The sequence below is a fragment of the Lacerta agilis genome, chromosome 6 (assembly GCF_009819535.1).
Source record: "Lacerta agilis isolate rLacAgi1 chromosome 6, rLacAgi1.pri, whole genome shotgun sequence".
Taxonomy (NCBI): domain Eukaryota; kingdom Metazoa; phylum Chordata; class Lepidosauria; order Squamata; family Lacertidae; genus Lacerta; species Lacerta agilis.
In genome coordinates this window covers 69147467-69169861 of record NC_046317.1, presented here as the reverse complement: position 1 = coordinate 69169861, position 22395 = coordinate 69147467, and positions in this window count along the sequence as shown.

Here is a 22395-nt window from a genome sequence, read left to right as displayed (position 1 = left end):
GTGCTCACACCACTGGTGGAGGAACGGGGGGGCGGGGGTGCACACCGCCCCTGGCACCATCAGGGGGTACCATCGCAGCCACCCCCAAACATGCACCACACACCCCAACCACACCAGGCACCATGCCCCACGGGCAGCGCCCCACGCCCCCGGGCGCATGCCAGCCACACCCCTGTCTACTCTCCGCCCCCAGTGCCAGAGCATGCATCTTCGCCACTGGCTCACAAAGACCATTTCCCTCCCCCCACTCCCAGGTTATGTTCACATTAGCACTAAGGTAATTCCCCCCACTGTGTTGCCAAGTCACTTTCCTCTGTCACTGTTCACACCAGAGCTGGGGCAGAGATGGCTTCACCCGAAGAGTTCTTTTCCTCAGAGCCGTAGCTAGGTGATCTTGCGCCCCTGGCAGCACCGTCCAGATTGTGCTCCCTAGCCATGGACAAATTAGCTCTTCTTTCTGCCTCTCCTCCAACACTCCCCCTCCTCCATCCATTCAATTCTCCCTCTATTGAAAACCATTTCTTTGAGGCAATAATCAATATTTATATTTATGGACATATATTTTAGCTGATTTTGCGCCTGCTGCCCTCCCCATCACCTGCGCCCCTGGCGGGGGCCCACCTCACCACCCCCTAGCTACAGCCCTGCTTTTCCTGTGCCAAACTTCTATTCAGTTAAGCTTTTGTTTGTGCATGCGCTGCCTGAACTCTTCACACCATAATGGGACAGTGGATTCCATTTTTGAATGGCATGGAATCTTGCAATCAAAGAGGAAAAAACTACAGGATACAGACAAACCACTTCAGTCTTTTCACACCCTCTATTTCTCCACTCACTCTAATGATAGGACCAGCCCTGGATGCAGATACATTGCAGCTAACACCATGCGAAGCCAGCTTTAAAAATCAACCGTGGAAGCACTCTGGAGCTGCAGTAAATGGCATGTGAACCTTTAGCATTTTCCAATTTTAGTTTTCCAACAGATTCTCGTCAATCTATGGCTGCTGGAGAATATTGAGAATGCTCAGTCTTCATTGCACTGTTTTGAGGTGGGGTTGCTCCTTTTAGTTATAACCCCCTTAAAAAATTGTATTCCCTCAAACCTCAGGGTTCCCATATGCCTCTGGATCCTACCTCCCTGTTTCTCAGGGGTCCTGCTTTGGGCCCAGTTCTATCAACACAGGGACACTGAGTCCAGAATTAGAGAGAGTAATTATTACACAATCTACTGCCATGTGTCTATGCAGTCCAGTTAAGGGTGTCCCTAGTGACTCGAGAGAGAAGCAGCAATTGGTCTTGCCAGTGGGTCAAGCTTGGGCCACATCCACACCAGACCTTTAAGGCATATTGCTTCCCTCTGCCACCCCCATCCTGGGAATGGTGGATTGTTAAGGGTGCTGGGAATTGCAGCTCTCTGAGGGGCAAATTACACTTCCCAGGGGTGGAATTCAAAGTAAAAAAAGGTAAAAACGTAAACAACCCCTGGACAGTTAAGTCCAGTCAAAGGCGACTATGGGGTTGCGGCGCTCATCTCGCTTTCAAGCCGAGGGAGCCGGCATTTGTCCACAGAAAGCTTTCTGGGTCATGAGACCAGCATGACGAAACTGCTTCTGGCGCAATGGAACACCGTGACGGAAACTAGAGTGCACAGAAACGCTGTTTACCTTTCCGCCGCAGCAGTACCTATTTATTTACTGGCACAGGTGTGCTTTTGAACTGCCAGGTTTGCAGGAGCTGGGACAGTGCAACAGGAGCTCACCCCGTCGCAGGGATTCGAACCACCCACCTTCTGATCGGCAAGTCCAAGAGGCTCAGTGGATTATTATTATTTTTAAATATTTTTTATAAATTTTCACAATTAAACATTATTATCACGTAAGTATAAAAGAATAAACCACACAAAATAAAAAAGTAGAAAATAAAACATTTTCTCACCATGATAAATTCATATTTTGGGATTACTTAGGTCCCTTGACTTCCCCCCACTCCCCCCCTGGTTCTTTTGTATTATCTTAATTTATACATGTCAATAATTTCCTTATCTTTAATTGTTTCTGAATTTAAACATTCTCCTTAATATTACAAGTGGTTAAAAAAAAAACCTGCTACTGTATTAACTTCCTTACAATGCTTTTGTAAATATGCAATAAACATTTCCCATTCTTCTTTATATTTGTTGTCATCTTGATTTCTAAGACTTCCAGTTAATTTGGCTATTTTGGCATATCCCATTAAATTAAGTTGCCAATCTTCTTTAGTAGGGACTTGCTCTTCTTTCCAGTGTTGGGCTAACAATATCCGTGCTGCCGTTGTTGCATACATAAACAAATTCTTGTATTCTTTCTTTCTTTCTTTTAAGACAATCTTTACTGAACATATTTCACAGATTTATACATCAATATACTATATTACAATTTATATCCCATCCCATACACAAATAAAATAAAAATACAAGAAATTTAAAAAGTTCTTGTATTCTTTCAGTATATCCATGTGGATTAGACCTCGCACCACCTGCGCTGAGGTGATTGATCTTTCTGTGCCAGCGTACCTGCTTGCCTGATGGAACAAGCTCCTCTCTGCCGCCCCTACATGCAACCACATAAGCAGGGTTCATTGTACTGGCAAACGCAATCATTTAGTTTAATCCAGCCCAAGGATTGTTTGGGGGAAGACTTGTGCTTTAAATCTATGACGTGGGTGAGCCCACAGTAATTTGAAGGAGTAATTTGGTCCAAGGCTGAGATTTGAGTTTTTCCCTTGTTAATGATAGGGCTGCTGAAATTTTATTTCTATAATAAGCTTAATAACTGTAGTTAATAATGCAGAGCACTGAGACTGTGAAGAGGGCCGTCTGATAAAGGGCACCTGAGTCATCGCATGCAGAGGTGGGGAAACTGTGACTGAAATTTACAGTGGATTTGTCAAGTGAAATAGTACATCCCCTCCTATTAAGAAAGACACTAGGCTTGAGCTCTCAAGCTTTGCCAGTGCTCGTCTTCTTTTAACCCTAAGCATAACTGAGGCCTCAGAAACAAGACTGTATTCATGGGTGGAAAATTAGTTGAATGTTGGCATTTGAATGTTTGGAGCCATGCCTGGATTGTGGTTCACCACGTTCTCAAACAACAATAGATCCAAGTTCGGTTGTCATGAGCTGTAATTAGGACACACACCAAAGCTTTCATAAAACCTTTTTAACACATTTAAATCAGCTGAGAAGATTGTTTTGTGTAGCTTTCAAATTCAATATAGTTGTGGGGGAATGGTTGCATGTGAAGTTGTTGGAAGTGCAACAGCAGGGATCATTCAATTTGTAACTTAAGTGTTAATTATGTTTGTATTAAAGTCAACCAGCCAAGACAAGGGGTGCTTAGCAAACAAGCAGAGTAGTATGATATTCACTGAGGTAGCACGTGCCCTGACTTGCTGTATAGTTTTGAGGGAGCTTATTCTGTATGTTTTCTTGAATGTCTCCTGCTTTGCACAAAGACTTGGAGTAAGGAAGACAAAATTTCCGTTTGTTTCAACTCAAATAATACACTGTTTTTGTTCAGTTTGCCCAGTGGGCAAACTTCATTCTGATTAATGGTAGGTGGTCCCTGGGAAGAAGGGTAGAACGATGGGAGGCATAGCTGTCAAACCTGAAAACCAGGAAGACATGCTGTCGAAAGAAGAGACAGTCACAGTCAGGGATGAAGGACCTCGAAGGGTACAGTGATGTGGCTGTCGTACTAGAAGGGAGAATGTCTTGCTGCTGCATAAGGAGCTGAGGTCTAGAGACAGATTATCTCAGCAAGTGAAGGCAACATAAGTTTCTGACTCCGGGTGTTGCTTCTCCCTATTGTTTTGTCAAAGTAGGGAACAAAGGACCTTTCACTTTGTCCTGATTGCCACAATGCTCTCCAGCAGCTGCAGGGCACATTTGGAAGAATTTTGGCAGATTCAGGTGCAAAGCGATGGGAATCAAGGGCTTTGAGAAGGGTGAAAAGGAGAAAAGGAGCAGCTGTATAAAAATACAGTAGACTCAAATCAAGAGGTGGTCCTTAAAATCAGGAATAAGTGGGCGGCAGATGGAGGGAGAATTGGTGGTGTTACCTATGCAGCAAAGGGGGTGGTTAGCAGCGTGTTACTAAATCTTATTAAAAGCATCTCCCTTGTACATTTACTGTACTCCAAAATGTCAACACTCCTGCTTGTCTTTCCTCCACAGAGCTAAGCCAATGAAGACATCAGGAGAGCGCTCTGAGAATCTGGTTGCTCCCAAGTCCTTGGCTGGCGGATGCTAACAGCATTGACTCTTAGGGCTTATCCACTCTGACTCTTGTCCTGCTGCTTTTCCCTGCGGGAAACCGCTCTTTAGCAATCAATCAGAGGAGCACTCTTGGAAAGGAGTGGGACAAGGGGACCCATGGCTAGAAAGTGTGGGTCAAGTGGAACACCCTTCGGACTAATGCTTTCTAGGCACAAGCAGATGTGCAGATGCACCCTTACTCTTCAGAACAGTGATGTCTCACCAAAGTGAAAAACTCTCTTTAAAAAACCCCCAAAACCAACCATCACAAAAAGAAGGGACTTGGGGGGGGGGTGGCCTCCAGACCTCCACTGTTTGGTGGCATTCAAGGGCATGCTGGAAATTTAGATGTGTGCATTTAAGAGGAACAAAGGACTCTGTCATCCTACCACCATACTGGCACCTTCATCCCATATCCTTAGGCACCTGGCAATTCCCCCTCCCCCCAACCAGGCCTTTGGTTGATTAAACATTCTATGGCTTTTTAAATGTGTCTGTGGGAATGGGGGTTATTGGCTTGTTTCGTTTGTTTTTATTATATGCGCTGTGTTGCCAGTTTGTGTTTTATGTTGTGAACTGCCCTGTGGTTTTCAGATGAAGGGCAGTAGACAAATTTAATAAATAAACCATAAACACAAGAAATCCACTCTTTTGGATAGCTCAGTTGGTTAGAGCATGGCGCTGGTAATGGCAAGGTTGCAAGTTTGATCCCCATAAGTGAAAGCTGCATCTTCTGGCATTGCAGGGGGTTGGACTAGACAATCCTCAAGGAACAAAGCCAACTGAATTCTGTAGTGCAGACACATTAATTTTTTGCAGGCTGTATAGCTCAGATAGATGAGCTTTTTAAAGACAGTCATGACGGAATATTTCTGCTTTGTGAAGGCCTGTATTTCCAACAAGGCAGTAGTGCTGCTGCCTTGCTGCTGCCCTTGGTTGGATTTTGCAGAGGCCACCACCAGCTCCGCAGCAAGAGGCTTTCAGATAATTGTCTCGAGTGAGTTCAACAGAGGCCCAGTGACCTCCATGTCAGAGTTTGTCCGTTACATGCCACCGCTGGCGGCCCTGTGTATACAGAATAATTGCATGTGTGGTCACAAGTAATCACGTTAATGGTCCAAAAAAATAAAAAAAATTGCCAGGCACGGTCCATTGACAGAATAAATAACACATATTTGCATTTCAGATGGATGGCAAAAAAACCTGACTGCTGGGGTACAGCTCTCATCTGCATATCCGAAGTGAAGGGGGGGTGATGGGCTCTGCCTTGGTGTTTTGCAGATTGCAGCACACTGCTGACATCACTGCCCTTGGCATTAACATGGCTTGCGGCCTTATTTTCTGCATCCCCAGCCATTAACCTTTCCCCTTTGCCCAAATAGATTAACACTGCCTGCCGGGCCTCAGAGAAACACAGAAAATATACCATTGTTGACTTCACCAGGAGTGGCACAGCCCCGAAGACTATTGTTCTGAATTATCTCCACCACCACCCCCTGCACCCCCCAGAAGATGCTAGCAATTTGTTAGGCAAGAGGTTCACTCGGGGCTTGAATTTAGAGGCCTGTGTTCTGTCTCCAGGAAAGCAAGCCTATGTGTTGTGCCCCTTTCAGGGAGGTAAAACCCAAGCTCTGTCTAAATAGCCTCTTTATTGCTGCAGAGAAACTGAAAGTCACGTGGAAAGCGCAAGAACACTAATTGAGGCAATTTCACTGGCATTTGCCAGTGCGGACCTAACCTGCACAGTTCTGTTCCCTCAGCAATCAGAGAACTCTCCAGCCTCCCTAAGGACGTGTCTTCCTGAAGGAAGGCACTGTCATATTTTGACAAAGATGAGTGGAGCTGAGGTTTCTGATATAAGCCAGCATGTTCTTCTTCCTTGGATTTCTCGGAATACAGAACTTTTGGATTCCCAGGGGGGCGGGGCGGGGAGCAAGGATTATTTATTTATTTGCAAAATGTCTTGGGGCAAAGGGAGACATGGTAACACGTTCTCAGTCAATGCGGTAGGAAGCCGCTTGAGCAGACTCTGCCCAGAAAGGCAGCAAAGGTGTCTTGAAATGCTCACTTCAGCCACACAGCAAAATGTATGAATAATAATAATAATAATAATAATAATAATAATAATTTTTTATTTGTACCCCACCCTCAGCCAGGCTCAGAGCAGCTAATATCATATAAATAATACAATATGCATAAAAACAAGCAATCAATCAATTAAAATGCATCCCAAAATTAATTCAAATAAATTAAAATTAAAATTCAAACTGGACAAATGACAATCCTCAGGTTAAAATTGAAAGCGGTTAATATTCGCCATGTGTCTTTGCTCTTGCTTGCCTTTCCTAAAAATAGCCTAAGTTGATTTTAATTAGCCATTGTGATGAAAAGTGTTGTTGTTGTTTCGATTTTAATTATGGATGGTGATTGCTATCAATCTCAATGCACGAAGAGATCTCCGGGGTGCCAGCGTGTACCTTGGTTTGTGTCTTCTTGTACCGAAGGTCACTCTCAGCAGATGGTGTTTTCTGTAGTCTTGGGTTTACATTGATATACAAGCTGAGCATAAGGGGGAAATTCTTTTTTTATATAAGAATTTTATTGGGTTTTCCATACAAACAACATAAAACAAACAACAAACACATTACAAATTACACAAAAACAACCAAATAAAACACAAAAAACATATCCACCTATTTACTCTTACTTCATTTCTGCTCTTATTTGGGGGACTTCCCCCATTCCCTCTTCTGTGTTCAGTTCTATTTTACTTTAGTAACTTCTTAACTACTTTAATAAACATTCACCATAATTTTTCATCTTAACCTTAACTCATCATATTTCTATCACTATATCTTAATCTTATCACATTAATCTTAACATCTTATATTTCTATCTTATACTATCTTCTAAAATTTCCTTTAAACTTCACTTCTTATATCCTACTTCAACCTAACATTGTAATAGCTATCGCCTATTATATACACTGATTTCACTTCAAATGTCCAATTTTTCACGTTGTTTCAAATAATCTTTAAATTTCTGCCAGTCTTCTTGCACCGCCTCCTCCTTCTGGTCTCGGAGCTTCGCGGTCAGTTCTGCGAGTTCCATATAGTCAATTAACTTCATCTGCCATTCTTCCACCGTAGGGAGCTCCTCACCTTTCCAGCATTTAGCAATCAAAATTCTAGCAGCAGTTGTGGCATACATAAAAAACACTTTATCTTTCCTGTGTAGAGCATAAGGGGGAAATTCACAGCATTAACAATCCCACGGATCCTGCCCTCTGAGGAGGTTCCTGACTCTCCCTTGTTCTTCTTTTACCTTCACAACTTTGTGAAGGCGGTTAGGCCGAGAGATGACTAGTCCAAGGTCAACCGGTGAGCTCCGTGGCTGAGTGGGGATTTGAACCCCGGTCTCTCAAGTCCAGCGCTCTAACCACTACACCACACTGGTCATGAATATGCAGCCGTGATACAGAAGGGATGGGACTCTAATCTGGGTTTTCCAATCCTGAAGTCTCTTGCCGGTGAGTTACCCACACAAATTCTTCATCGCTTTGGTAGCCAGTGCAGTCATACCAGGAATGGTGCTACTTTTTCAAGCCGTCTTGCAATCTGGCTGCTGAATTCTGAACCTGCATTTCTGTAACATTTCATGGGTCTTTACTTACCATTATGTGCCTTCTTCAAACTTGAGTGAGTTCAAGAAACGGCCAACAGAGGGGGACAGAGAGCCATTCTGTGGGACAAGATTTCACATAGGCAACTAATTTTTTTGTTCTGGAAACATCCGCTGAAAAGGAGATGTATCTAACTGCAGCAGCTGCTAGCTTTCCTCAGCCTCAGGCTATAGCAATTGCCAAATATATGTGTCTTCCAAATGAATGTTGTGACAACAGCCAAGTCCCGCAGTCCTAGAGCATTCCATAAGTTCCAGTTTTCATCTTCTCTCATTAGCTAGCGCCAGATTTAGAAAGTGAGCTCATTCAGGCCTGAATCCTCAAGCACTCTTGGAGAAGATGAGTTAGTAATAATATTTATAATAAAGGGAGGGCTGGATCAAATGATTAAGTCATAGCAACTTTGCTTCCAAGAAGAAAGTTAGCCAGTCACCTTAGTGATGAATGGAACTGTGCAAAACAGATGGGCTCTTTTCATGAACCCCCTAACCCTAGTTCTGAAACTTGTGTTGTGTGTGGCTGAAGATTTCCTAGCTAGGCTTTCATAGCCAGGAAAGAGCTTTGAAAATATGACAAATTGGGGAATCGTTTTGCAGTTGGGTTTAACTGTAGTGCTGCATCTTGAATTAAAACTACAGTGGTACCTCGGTTTTTGAAGTCTCAGTTCACGAACATTTCAGTTTTCGAACGCCATAAACCCGAAAGTAAATGCTTTGGTTTTCAAACTCACCTCGGAAGCCGAACATGCCACGTGGCTTCTGTATTGAAGTTTCCATATTGAGTTTTCTGTATTGAGGCTTCCGTACTGAGTTTTTGGTTTTCGAACGTTTCGGAACTCAAACGGTCTTCTCGAACGAATTATGTTTGAAAACCGAGGTACCACTGTAATTATATTGTTTGGACTGCCTATTTCTCTGATTGGTCACATAGTCAAGAAGGTATTATGTGTGTGTGTTGAACATTCCCCATATTTCTGCAGCCCCTGGAAGGAAATATAAATAGTGCATGTATGGTTTGAAATAACTTTCAGAGACTTTATTCTCGTGCTTCAACAGCCATCAATAAAATAAGCCATATTAACTAGACATTGGAGAGAAATCCTTCCTTCCTTTTCTCAGGTTGTGGAAATCACTGAAAAGGAGGGAAACATTTCTGCCTAGTGGGGCAGAATGATGACCTGCCATTACCTTTCCTCACAATGCAAAGTTTAATTATCTGCATTACATTTATATCCTGCTGTTCCTCCAAGGACCTCAGGGTGAAATAAATGGTTCTCCCTGCATTCTTATCTCACAACAACCCTGCAAGGTAGGATAGACCATAGCTGTCAACTTTCCCCCTTTTTTAAAGGGAAATTCCCTTATTCCGAATAGGATTCCGCGCAAGAAAAGGGAAAAGTTGACAGCTATGGGATAGACTGATGGATAGCGAGCTTTGGGTCTGAGTGGGGATTTGAAACCTGGTCTTCCTGGTCCTAATCTAATGCACTAACCACTACACCACAGTGGCTCTGTAAATGATGTAGTATGGGCCAGGAGTACTGTTGAAAGTGAGAACCATGCCAAACAGTCTTGTGCAATGTGGAGTGGACAAGGACTTGTGTTGAAAGCGATGAGGCTGCGTTGCAACCCCAAAAGGTCAGTGCCGGGACAAGTCAGAGGATGGATTTGAAATGAGTTGCTATGTCCTAACTCTTGGCAGAAGAAAGAAAAGCCTTGAAAGGAAGAAAACAATTGCCAGATCCTTTCAAGACAAAACCAGAGAGAAGGCACTGTAGCTCTACAGGGTCTGTTTTAAGGAATTCAATTGGATGCATGCAGAAATGGGGGGGAGGGAAATCCCCTTTGTATTTTTATGAGGTTCTAGTTGTGTGGCTTTAAAACTGCCAGAATAACAGAAAGCTCAGTAGTGTACCCTAACTGATGAGCCAAATACTTTGGGAGATGAAGGCATCTTCTTCCTCTATTCTTTGTTAGAGGGTAGAAAATATGCATATTCTGTCTTGTGTCATTTGAAAATAGCAGGTGTACATTGCAATTGTCTGCTTTTACAGGAAAGCCCATAGAAACTGGGGCACAGTGCTTTCCTGGTGACCATTTATACAGATCTCACCTCCAGACACGGGGATTCAAACAGGCATATGCCATTCTCAGCTGAAATGAGGAGCTGGTGTTTTGCATGGCTATGGACCCCTGAACGCAACATGTAAGGCAGGCATAGGCAAACTCCGGCCCTCCAGAAGTTTGGGACTACAATTCCCATCATCCCTGACCACTGGTCCTGTTAGCTAGGGATGATGGGAATTGTAGTCCCAAACATCTGGAGGGCCGGAGTTTGCCTATGCCTGATGTAAGGTGAGAAGTGATCTTAAGTTCAGCATGTCTCTGAGACCCAAGCTTGAAATGATGCTAAATAATACACATCTGCCACCAATGAGGGTGGGAGAGAATTTTGATTCCGCTTTAATCAGAAGTCATCTCAGATGCACTTCTCAAACCATCGTGTAAACTGAAATACCACAATCTTTCAAAATTCACACTTCTCTGAATTTTGCAATGCAGGTGTCCAACCAAATATACAAATATACATATAGTTGCATACCACCCCAATCTCCAAGTGGTGCAAGATTCCAGGGATTCCAGGATTCATGTTTCCTTTTGGAAGTGAGGCACAGTTAAGACTGTGGTGTCTTTATGATATATGGTTTCTTTACCTATATATACAACATGAGCCTATGATGGAGGAGTTCACAGCATGGACAGCCCTGGAAGGTCTTGTTTCTCCCATAGCCACAGCCTTGGATTCAAACAGGCATCAAACATTGCTCTCTGGCTCTCTTTCCAGCTTGCTGCTTTAGCTCTAGGTCACATCGTTGCTGACTCTCCACTCTAAACTCCCTAGTCTACACTCTGACTTTTGTTCTTCTCACTATCTGTGAGTTGAGAAAGGGGCCATCTCCCACAGAGCCCCTTAATCCCACTTAATGGCTCATCACCCAGGCTATCACGTCTCAGGAAGCTATCTTGGCTTGATTAGATTTTTAAAAATTGATAGATCCAGGGATTAGAAGGGTCTGGCACCTGCAAACTCATAATGATACATATGGGGAATCACTCTTAAAAATCAAACTAACAAAAAATGTGTAGTTGAAAATAAATTCACTCTAAAATGCTGCTGAATTTTCATGAGGATTTTAAAATTATTATTTCAACTAGCTTTGGAAACAACGAGAGCTAAATTTAAGACTGGAAAAATAATCTGAAATTGAAATGGACAGATTCATCTAGCCACAAAAAAGCAGCTACATTTCTGCTTTCCATATCTACCAACGTACAGTGGTACCTTGGGTTACAGATGCTTCAGGTTACAGACACTTCAGGTTACAGACTCCGCTAACCCAGAAATAGTACCTCGGGTTCAGAACTTTGCTTGGGGATGAGAAAAGAAATTGCATGGCGGTGGCGCAGCAGCAGTGGGAGGCCCCATTAGCTAAAGTGGTACCTCAGGTTAAGAACAGTTTCAGGTTAAGAACGGACCTCTAGAACGAATTAAGTTCTTAACCAGAGGTACGACTGTACTTACCCATGATGTGATGTCACATCTTGTTTACATTTCCTTAACCCTCATTGGCTGCTGCTAGTGAGCAGCAATATAGAGCGCTGTGACATCACAACATGGCCAAGGATTATGAAATGTTATGGAGTGAAGGGAACAACATAGAGAGTAGCTGCTTTCATCAATAGGCACACAAGTGGTATCTTGTCTAGCAGAGTCTTGCAGTTTGAGGTTTGTTTAATGCCTGGCTGGATTTATTTTAGTCTTTTCTTTTCTAGATACTTTCTACTGCTCTGCGTGGGATGGAAATAATGATGCGGAATCCTCGTTCCCTAAGCTGCCAGGACCCCTGGGCTGTGCAAATTGGGAGAAGCATAATTTTTTTTCTTTTCCTTTTCTGAAAGCATCTTGTACGAAGAGCAAGATTTCTGTCTCCGCGTTCTCTGCTGCCTTGGATGCTTGTCTTGCTGTGAGGTCATGTGAGCTGCCGCTGCTGATTCAGGGAGTATAATAAGCGCCAGGGGAGGGGGAAGAGAAGACAAAGTAGGATTTGTTTGCAAAACCCACTCCCTTCCCGCAATGTCTTCTAGTTAATTCTCTTGTGTTTGTGCTTGGTCAGAGCCCTCCATTCCATTGCCAAGAACATCGTAGCAGTTGCTGCTTCCTCCCCACCCCCCTTTATTTATTTTTTCTTTAATGAGAGCAAGGGTGCAAATCTGACCCACAATAAATGAGTGGTGAAGAAATGGAGAGAATGGACGGTGCATTTCTAAAATGCAACTTTCCTCACATCCTACTTGTGAGTGGAAAGAGATGTTTCAGGGATGCAGTGCTCACCCAGGCTTCGCTTTCCTTTAGAACGAGCTACTGCAGGCTTATGTCATTTTTTATGATATAATCATAGGTAGGTAAGCCAAGTCTCCAGCAGAAGTTTATTTATCTCATGAAGACCTGTGGGTATATTCTTTGGTTTGCAATATTCTCCACCTGCAAGAGAACATTCTCTCTGCTCATTTAGGAGCCAGGAGAAAACTCCTGAGGTGGATTTTTGTGACTCTTTCAAATGGACTGCTGCTCAGCTCTCTTCCTGCTCCCCTGGAGACATTCCTCTCAGGCTTCAGCATGGTTCTAATTGCCAGTAAATATGATAGTCCTGTCACTGGGGGTTTAATTCTAATCCCCCACTGGCCCAGCACTAGAGACAGCCATAATCTCATGGTATTGTCTAAGACTTTTCTTATTAACTTCTTCCTAGACTGCTGCTAGCAGATGTTAGTAACATGTTCAGAGCAAAAGGAGAGATAGATCTTTGAAGAAAACTTCATATGAACTTGCACTTGGTTAACCTGAATTCTTGTTTGGGGAGGGAGCACTTGAGGAGAAGAAATTAGGTGAGAGTTTTGTGTTTGTTTGGGGGCAGGGTTTTTAAAGTGTGGCATTTCCTTAGAAGGACTTTTTTGTGGAAGCCTGTCTTTTACCGCAAATATTGGGGTCATCAGTGACACCCATAGGTGCAATGGAACCCTTGAAGTCTTCTCCTAGCACCCACAAAGCCTCTGAGCTCCCCATCCATTGCCCACTTCTTCATGAGATGATGAGTGTGGTTACTTTTCTTCCTCCCTTGAAAAGTACATAGAGCTGAAGGAGGAAGCTGGGAGACTGACACCTGTAGCACTTGTTCAAAAATCCAAATTTGCCCACAGTCCTAAGAAGGTTGCCACCCCCGCCCCCGAGAATTTCAGGTGCTTCCCGATTGGTGTCTATTGTGGGAGTGGTGATCCTCATGTGTACATATCATTAAATTGCATTTAAATTATATTTTAGCTCCTGAAGATTTGGAATTCCTTGCTTGTGTCACAAAGGGCTAACCAATGTGCTCCTCCCTGGTTAGGTCACCACTCCTGTCCAGAATGCAATAATAAGCTCGTTGTTGTCTGAAATTGCTACAGCCACTACCTCATCTGCCTGGGTCCTCTATTCCTAGTGAGGGGTGTTCCCTCTCATCAAGCCTATGGTAGTTGGACCCAAGGTCTACAAACACAAGGTGTTTTCAATGAATAATATCCACTGTTAGTCATACTCAAAGTAGACCTATTGAAATGAATGAACACGACTAATTTAGACCCATTAATTTCAGTGAATGTACTCTGAGCAGTACTTATGCTGGATACACTACACCTTTAAAGCTCACACATAGCACATGATTTCCCTCAAAGAATTCTGGGGGCTGTAATGTGTTATAAGGTTTGCTGGGAATTATAACTCTGTGTGGGATAAACTGCAGTGTCCAGAATTCTTTGAGGGAAATCATGTGCTTTAAAGGTATTGCATGTGGAAAGCTTCAGTTGGATACAACGCTTTGTGCCTAAAGAACAAGGCACTGCACAATATCGTTTTTTAAAAGATGCTGCCCATAGGCTAACAATCTAATGATAGATAAACCAGGAAGGGAGGGAGGGAGGGAGGGAGGGAGGGAGGGAGGGAGGGAGGGAGGAAGGAAGGAAGGAAGGAAGGAAGGAAGGAAGGGGAAAATGATGGAGGAGGAATGATGGTGATTGTTGGCAGGCAGGTAGCAGCAGGGGATGAAAAAATAAGAATGAACTAAGGCAAAAGGAAGCAAAATGAAACATGCACCATTGATCAGAACAACAAAATCAATACTCAAATATAATACTGCTTTGTTGTAATACAGTAATAAAAAAGAGCAATTCAGAGCAACGGAGTAACATGTCAAACCAGCCATAAAATATTCATCATGTTTCAATTTGCACATGGCTGGGGTTTTGGATGTGCTTACTTTTGCATTAGGGTTGTGAGCATCCCAGACCCTGAGATTTCAGGGCCCAAACCTAAGACTGTGTCCCAGTGAAAACATTAAGCATGACACATTAGAAGATATCAACTGCAGCCGCTGAGAGAACATCATTCATTCAAATAAAAAAAAAAAATATGAAGCCTAACAAATGAGCAAATCAAAATCAAAAATTCTTTCCAGTAGCACCTTAGAGACCAACTGAGTTTGTTCTTGGTATGAGCTTTCGTGTGCATGCACACTTCTTCAGATACCCTGAAGAATGAGCAAATGATACCCTGAAGAATGAGCAAATGTTTCACTCGTTGGATATTATGACAAAAACCTTAGCTAAAGGGGATGTTTCTATATAGGACTGTTGTCTACTGCTCTTGCTCACCTGGAGAGTCAAGTCCTCTGCCTGTTCTTTGGAGGGCAACAGACAAACCTGGTAACTAAAGATCTGGCAATCCTTTCCTTCATTCTACAAATCACCTCTCCATTGGTCTGCACACTGCTGCCCAGTCTTCAATGAAATCTCAGGGGGAGACATCAGGAGGTAACTTTCCCCATACAGCTTTCTCAGATCAGGAAGTGGGGGCAACCAAGGAGGCTGCAGAGGGCTCAAGGAACATTTACTGGAAAGGAAACACACACACACACACACACACACACACACACACACACACACATCCTCAACCACGTTGCAACAACAAGGTCAAACTCCATCTCCACCAACATTCAAAAGAAATGGCAAAATGCCCTGAGAGAGTGAGGCAGGGCAATTGACCAAATGCAGAAGACAGAGTGCCTTTAATACCCATGGAGGAGAAGGGATTTTGGCAAACCAGCCTCCTCTGCACAAGTATTAAAGGTGCAAGAGCCCTGTCCTCTTTTTGCATCTGGCCACGTTTCCAAAAGCTCCACTCCTTTTAATCGCTAGCTGTCATCTCTTCATATGTGAAAGCAATATCGCTCTTTTGTTTTATCTGTCTTGCCACCTTGCGTTCATTTCCTTTTCTCGGTCTGCATCCTGTCTGTGTCTACTCCCTTGCATTTTCACATGAAACAGAGCTCTGGAAAATGAGGAGCCATTTTGCCTCTCCTAGGCCACATTCACACCATACATTTGAAGCACTATGGCACTGCTTTAAATAGTCGTGGCTTTCCCCCCAAAGAATCATGGGAGCTGTAGTTTGTTAAGGGTCCTGGCAGATGTTAGGAGAACCTCATTCCCTTCCCAGAGTTCCCAGTGAAGAGAGACTGATTGCTAAACCACTGAGAAATTTGTGTACACACCCCTACATTTACACAGTGAAAATGTTTGGCTTTCTCTAATGTAATCCTATCATTCTAATCTCCCTATCCCTCATCCCTCTGACCTGCTCAACACGCTAGTCCTAATCTTCTTATTTTTCTATCCTGTAAAAGACGGTGCTTTGTTGTGGCTGCACTACGGGGGACCTGACGTTGGAAAAATCATGGAAATCATTGGGGCATTATTTGGCCATTTGAAACGCATTTTAGCTAGGTTCGCTACTCAGCGAGGATGTGCTGTGGACTGATCCTCACACCATTCAGTGGGTAGGACTGATGCTCACAGCAACCCCAAGCTTCTGTTCTGCTCTCTGGTTTGCCGAGAGATGATGGGAGTTGTAGCCCAGCAAAGATGCTGTGGCGCTGTTAATGAGTGAGTAGCATTCTTCCTTTTATCTTCTTCCACATTTGTTACCTGCCCTTCCCCCTAAGGTCCCAGGGTGGCTTATAATTTAAAATACACCATTAAAAAAACAAAACAAAATTAAAATACTACAAAGAATACAGTCACAAAAAACACAGCATATCCAGGTGTCAGAGATCAGGGTTAAGAGGTGCATCTTCAGCATTCACCAAAAACAGTATAATGAAGGTGCTAGATGCTCCTCTGTGGGGAGGGAGTTCCATAGTTTAGGGCAGAGCTTTCCAAACTTTTCATGCTGGTGACACACTTTTTAGACATGCATCATTTCGCAACATGGTAATTCAGTTTTACTAGCAAACCAGAGGTTAAACTAACCCCTTTCCAGTCCTGGGAGGAGCACGGGGAGCGTTTGCGTGACACACCTGCACACTGCAGCTGACACACTAATGTGTCGCGACACACAGTTCGGAAAGCTCTGGCTCAGGGGCTGCCTTCTCCTGGACCACCAACTCCTGAGGTTCTGAGTGTGGCAGAACCACCAAGGAGGTCTTCTCTGTCAATCTCAGCTCCCAAGGGGGTCTTGTAGAGGAGTTGATGGCCTTTCAGATATTTGGAGCCTGAGTTTTTAGGGCTTCAATCAAGGACACAAAGGCCTTGCATTGGGCCCTGTACATAGCTGTCAAGTTTCGGATTTGAAAATAAGGGATCAGCGCCCTCACCCGTCCACGGTTCTCGGGGACAGTCCATGCCGCGGTAATCCCCCCAGGCTACAACTTAATTTAACCCAGGAAAGAGCTCCCAGGAAAGAGAAATCAGGGCAGAGAAAAGAAAGCATTTATTCATGCAGCACACGGTTAACCTCTGGAACTCCCTGCCACAGGGAGCAGCGATGGCCACCAACTTGAATGGCTTTAGAAAGGGATTAGGCCAATTCATGCAGGAGGAGAGGACCACTGATGGCTTCTGGATAGGTTGGCTCTGCTCTGCCTCCAGTTAGGGGCAGCAATGCTAAATCTGAGCCCCTGTTGCCGAGAAACCTTCATCTATTTTATCTTCATATATATATATATATATATATATATATATATATATATATATATACACACACACACACACACACACACACACACACACATACATACAGCTGTCTGTCTGTTTGTTATTAGGTATTCATATTCCACCTTTTTCTCCAAGAAGCTCCCTGGTCCTAGTCCTCATTTAATCCCTACAACAGTCCTGTGTGGTAGGCAGGCAGGCAGGCAGGGCTGAGAAATGCAGGGACCCAAGGAGTCCACGGACTCTTTCCCAGAAATAAGGGAAATTTAAGGGATATCAACAATAAGGGATAGCAGCGGGAAACAGCTTGGAATAAGGGAGTTTCCCGCAAAAAAAGGGAGACTTGACAGCTATGGCCCTGTAATGAGCTGGCAGGGAAGGCAGATTAATTCCCACAGCTGTCATCCAAATGGTGTATCCTCTCAGTATGATGTTTGCATTTCACAGCTATAGACCTTTGATTTAATTTGGTCAGTTCCCTTTTTCAAGCAACATCTGTTTTTATCATACTGATGTTAAAATTGTGTTGTAGCAGCAAACCCTCAACCTCAAAGGAGATTTTTTCCCAAGTTATATGAGGAGTCAACAAGAGAAGTGGGGTCTTAAAGCATCACAGGTTGTTTTTCCTTCAAGACCTTTTTGTGTCAGCACAGATACATTGCTGGAGGTTCTGTAAGCAGTAGCCAGCCACTATCTCCTGTCCAAAATTATGTTTTGGGTGAAAACTATTAAAAAGTCATTTACACTGGTACCTTGGTTCTCTGATGCCTCGGTACGCAAACGCCTTGGTTCCCAAATGCTGAAAACCCAGAAATAAGTGTTCCAGTTTTCGAACGGTTTTCGGAAGCCAAACGTCTGATGTGGTTGTCTGCTATTGTTTACAAGGCGCCTGCACCAATCAGAAACTGCGCCTTCGTTTTCGACCATTCTGGAAGTCAAACAGACTTCCGGAATGGATGAAGTTTGGTGCTTTTGTTTTTGCTATTTATATTGTGTTTTTGTTTTGGGGGCTTTTTCGGTTAATTTGTTTTTGTGACTGTGTGGGCCCAGTTCAGCTACTAATTGATTGATTGATTGTGTGACTGCAGAAAAAATGACTATCATAAGTGCAGGTAAGAAAAAAAAATAATGTTAATTTTATCATCTACAATACTTTCTTATTTATTTTATAGTACATTACATTGATTATTGCTTTCATTTTATGGATCAATGGTCTTGTTAGATAGTAAAATTCATGTTAAATTGCTGTTTTAGGGGTTGTTTTTAAAAGTTTGGAATGGATTAATCTGTTTTGCATTACTTTCTATGGGAAAGTGTGTCTTGGTTTTGGAATGCTTTGGTTTTGGAGCGGACTTCCAGAACAGATTAAGTTTGAGAACCAAGGTACCACTGTAATACTACAAGGTGGTTTGGACTCCCTTAGTAAGAAATGTGTTAGGCACAAAAGCAATCCTCTAAGATTGGACACAGAGAATGGGATACCTGCTTTTTAGTTGAGTCAGCACTGCATTTTGTCACAAGTGCTACCACAGTGGTCCCTTGTCAAATAAAATAAAAATAACAGGCTGGTTATTGCAGCATTGCTTTTATTTGGGCAGGGATTATCAATGACTCCCTTGTTAGTTTATTAAGGCAGGAGTAGTCAGGTGTTTGAACTGGGGTCACCTCAGAAATCATGTGTGATTATCTATGAAGACAAGTACATTCCCGCTTCTTTGCTAGCAAAGTTTGGTGCTCATATGGTACAATCCTCTCGTGTGACTGTACCACCTCAAAACAAACATGATGAATTTATAGAGCGGCCTTATATTGAGTCAAACCATTTGTGCATGTTCTATGTGCTGAAACTAAAATGATCACTTACACGTTGCCCAAAAAGAAAACAAAAGGGCAACATAAAAAAATTCCTTCCAGTAGCACCTTAGAGACCAACTAAGTTTGTTATTGTTATGAGCTTTCGTGTGCATGCACACTTCTTCAGATACTTCAGATAGGTGCTTGGTATCTGAAGAAGTGTGCATGCACACGAAAGCTCAAACAAATAACAAACTTAGTTGGTCTCTAAGGTGCTACTGGAAGGAATTTTTATTATTATTTTGTTTCAACTACGGCAAACCAACACGGCTACCTACCTGTAACTAAAAGGGAAACATGTTGCTTAGAAGTTGCCTATGTTGATTTATATGTATACAGACAAATTTAGGAATATTTTAATCTCAGAATGCTCTCCCCAGGGAAATTCAATGAACCGCCTGCCCCTCCTGCCCTTGCCTCTTCCTCATGACTTTTTAAGTGGGGATGCCAGGGATTCGCTTGGCAATTTGCAATTAGTTCTCTACTAATGTCAGGGCTGACCCAATACATTTTGGCACCTGAGGTGAACCACAACATGGTGTCCCTCTGCCATTTAACTTCAGTAGCAAATTGATCACTTACCAGGCAATAAGTGACCAAGAAATTCTTGGTCCCTGAGAAAAGATGACAACAGGGAAAAGAAGAGTTGATGTTGAACAGTGATGTAGAAGCCGTAAATAAAAAAAAAAGAAATTCATAAATTGAGAGGCAAAAAAGGGACCTTTGTGGGAGAGTGGTTATACCAAAAACATCAGGTATAACACCTGTAAATTGGTGTGTTTTCACAAATTTCCCCCAAAAGCTTCACCTGCCAGGTATCCTCCTTTCATGGATAATAAGGCTATCCATGCCTATGTTCAGCCCCTACTGTTGGAGATTGTATGCCACTGAACAGAAGTTGCTGGAAAGCACAAGTAGGGAGTGTACTGTTGCACTCAGGTGTCACTTGCTGGCTTCCCATAGGCACCTGGGTGGCCATTGTGAGAACAGGATGCTAGACGAGATGGGCCATTGGTCCGATCCTGTGGGGCTCTCCTTATGTTCCCTGTTGGGTTGCTAAGTAATGGCACAGAATGAGGCAATAGAAAATAATAATACAATGGTCAGGAGGACTCGGTCTTGAACACCAAACTGTTAATTGCATGGGGGTCAAACCTGATTTGAATTATGGGAATAGTTAAAATACTAAGGGCGTAATCCTGCACACACTTAACCAGGAAGTAAGCCCCACTGAACACAATGGGGCTTACCACTGAGTGATCCTGCATAAGATTATTCTGTAGGGCTGCAAGCCTATCCACACACATTTGAGTAAACATGCTTGGGATTATGCTGTAAGGTTGTTAGTCCTCTGTTCAGTTTACCTGAGGGTAACTCTGATTGGAGACTGTGGGATTTGCTTCTAAGTCAAAATGCATCAGCGTCATGACAGTTGCATGAAGACCAGAATAGTTTTAAGTCTTGATATTACAGCAGATTCATATTCAATGCCCCTGTTTACCAGGGATAATCCCTGTTTTACAGTCCCTGGCAAATCACTGTCTCTATTTTGTCCATATTTTTACCTCTAGGGATGCCTTGTTAAAATTTTGTCTGAGTTGCTAGATTTGCTATTCTTCAGGTTCCAGCTCCCTGCTCAAGGACTCAAGAAATTACATCTCTGAGCTGGGAGATGGATGAATCTTGTATTTTACGCACACACAGGAATGTTAAGGCTCTATATAGTCCACGACCTGTTGCCCTCCAGATATTTTGGACTGTATTAGCTCCTACCAGCACAGCTGTGCTCACCTGAGCTGATGAGAGTGCTAACCCAAAACATCAGGAGGGTGCCAGGTTGAGCAAGGATGATGGAGTGCATTGCCTGCAATTTCATGCGCTGAATGACTTTGTTTTATTTATTAATTATTATCCGTTTACAGTATTTATAGCCCACTCTTCACAGAATGCTTTCAATCCCAGAGTAAGAAAAATTAAACAGAGAAAAACAATATACAAAGAATACAAAATCATATAAAAAGGTTCCAATAAATAACAGTTTGGTAATTTTGTCATGAGGTAAATGAGCAAAACTACAGTAACAAATATTAAACATTCCAATTTAACCAAATGCCTAGGTAAAAACAAGCAAGGCATTCAAATGGATTGAAATGAATTAAACAACCAATGGTCTTAGCAACAGTTCCCGCTGGGGCTGTTCACATATGACAGCCCCGTTTCAATAACAGATGATTATTCCTTCCCACCCGCCACAGCAGCACATCTTTAACAATCAAATGCCTTGTTGTCTTTGAAATCTGTAGAAGATGGGCTGTTACAGAGGAAATGAGCACAGTCCACACCATATGGATTTCAGCCTTCAGCAGTGTGTAATGGAGATTCAAGGTCTCAGACAGGCCTCTTTAGAAAGGGAACGGGGATACTACAAGCGTATTCCCTGTTGTCAGCTGTGAAATTCGGAGAGGATATGCAGATTCGAAGCATGAGGTTAGTGCAAGAGGGGCTCTCCAGATGTTGTGCAACTTCAACACCCATCCCATCAACCGCAGCCAGCCTGGCCAATGGTCAGGGGTGAGGGAAGTTTTAATCCAGAAACATCTGGAGGGCCACAGGTTCCCCAACCCAATAAGGGTGGGGGGGTTGCTTCTGAATGACAGTGAGTATGCAGAAAGGAGAGGAGGTGATGCTTTTGAGGAGGTCAAAGAGGTGAGAGGAAATTCTGGATTATATGTACCATAACACTAGACACTGGCGCAGAAGCTAAAAACATAAGGCACTTAGAAATATCATGGGGCTGTTCAAGCTATCAGTGCCTGACACTGGTCATATCAAGACATGCAGTTCAAAAGCCTAGATTATTTTCATATGGAAATAAACACCATTATTTTAATTCAATAGGTTCCTGCAAAGAATACAACCTACATAGCAAGACTATTTATTTCATGGGACCCATAGACTGGCAGGCATCTCTTGCTTTCTTTGAAACTGCCGTGCCCTACAACTGTACTTGCAGCAGGTCACTGTGAAGATTATGAATAATTATTATACATTATTATTAGTTGTTGTTGTTGTTGTTGTTGTTGTTGTTGTTGTTGTTGTTATTACAGCTACTGGTATTATGAGTTCTGTTTCTTTGCCTTACAGATCTGGCATTCCTTTTGGGGTAATTGCTCCCAATATCAAACTTCCTATGAAATCTTCATGTCTTCTGTTGTGTCCATTCCGCATCCACTTGTGGAACGTAAGATGATCCTGGTGGGTCAGGCCAACGGCTCATCCAGCCCAGCATCCTGTTCTCACAGTGGTCACTCAGATTTCCATGGGAAATCAACAAGCAGGACCCAAGTACAGGTATAAGAGCACTCTCCCCTCCTGTGGTTCCCAGCAACTGGTAATCAGAAGCATACCTCCGAGTCTGGATAGCTCGGTTGGTTTGAGCATGGTGCTGATGATGCCGAGGTTGCAAGTTCGATTCCAGTATA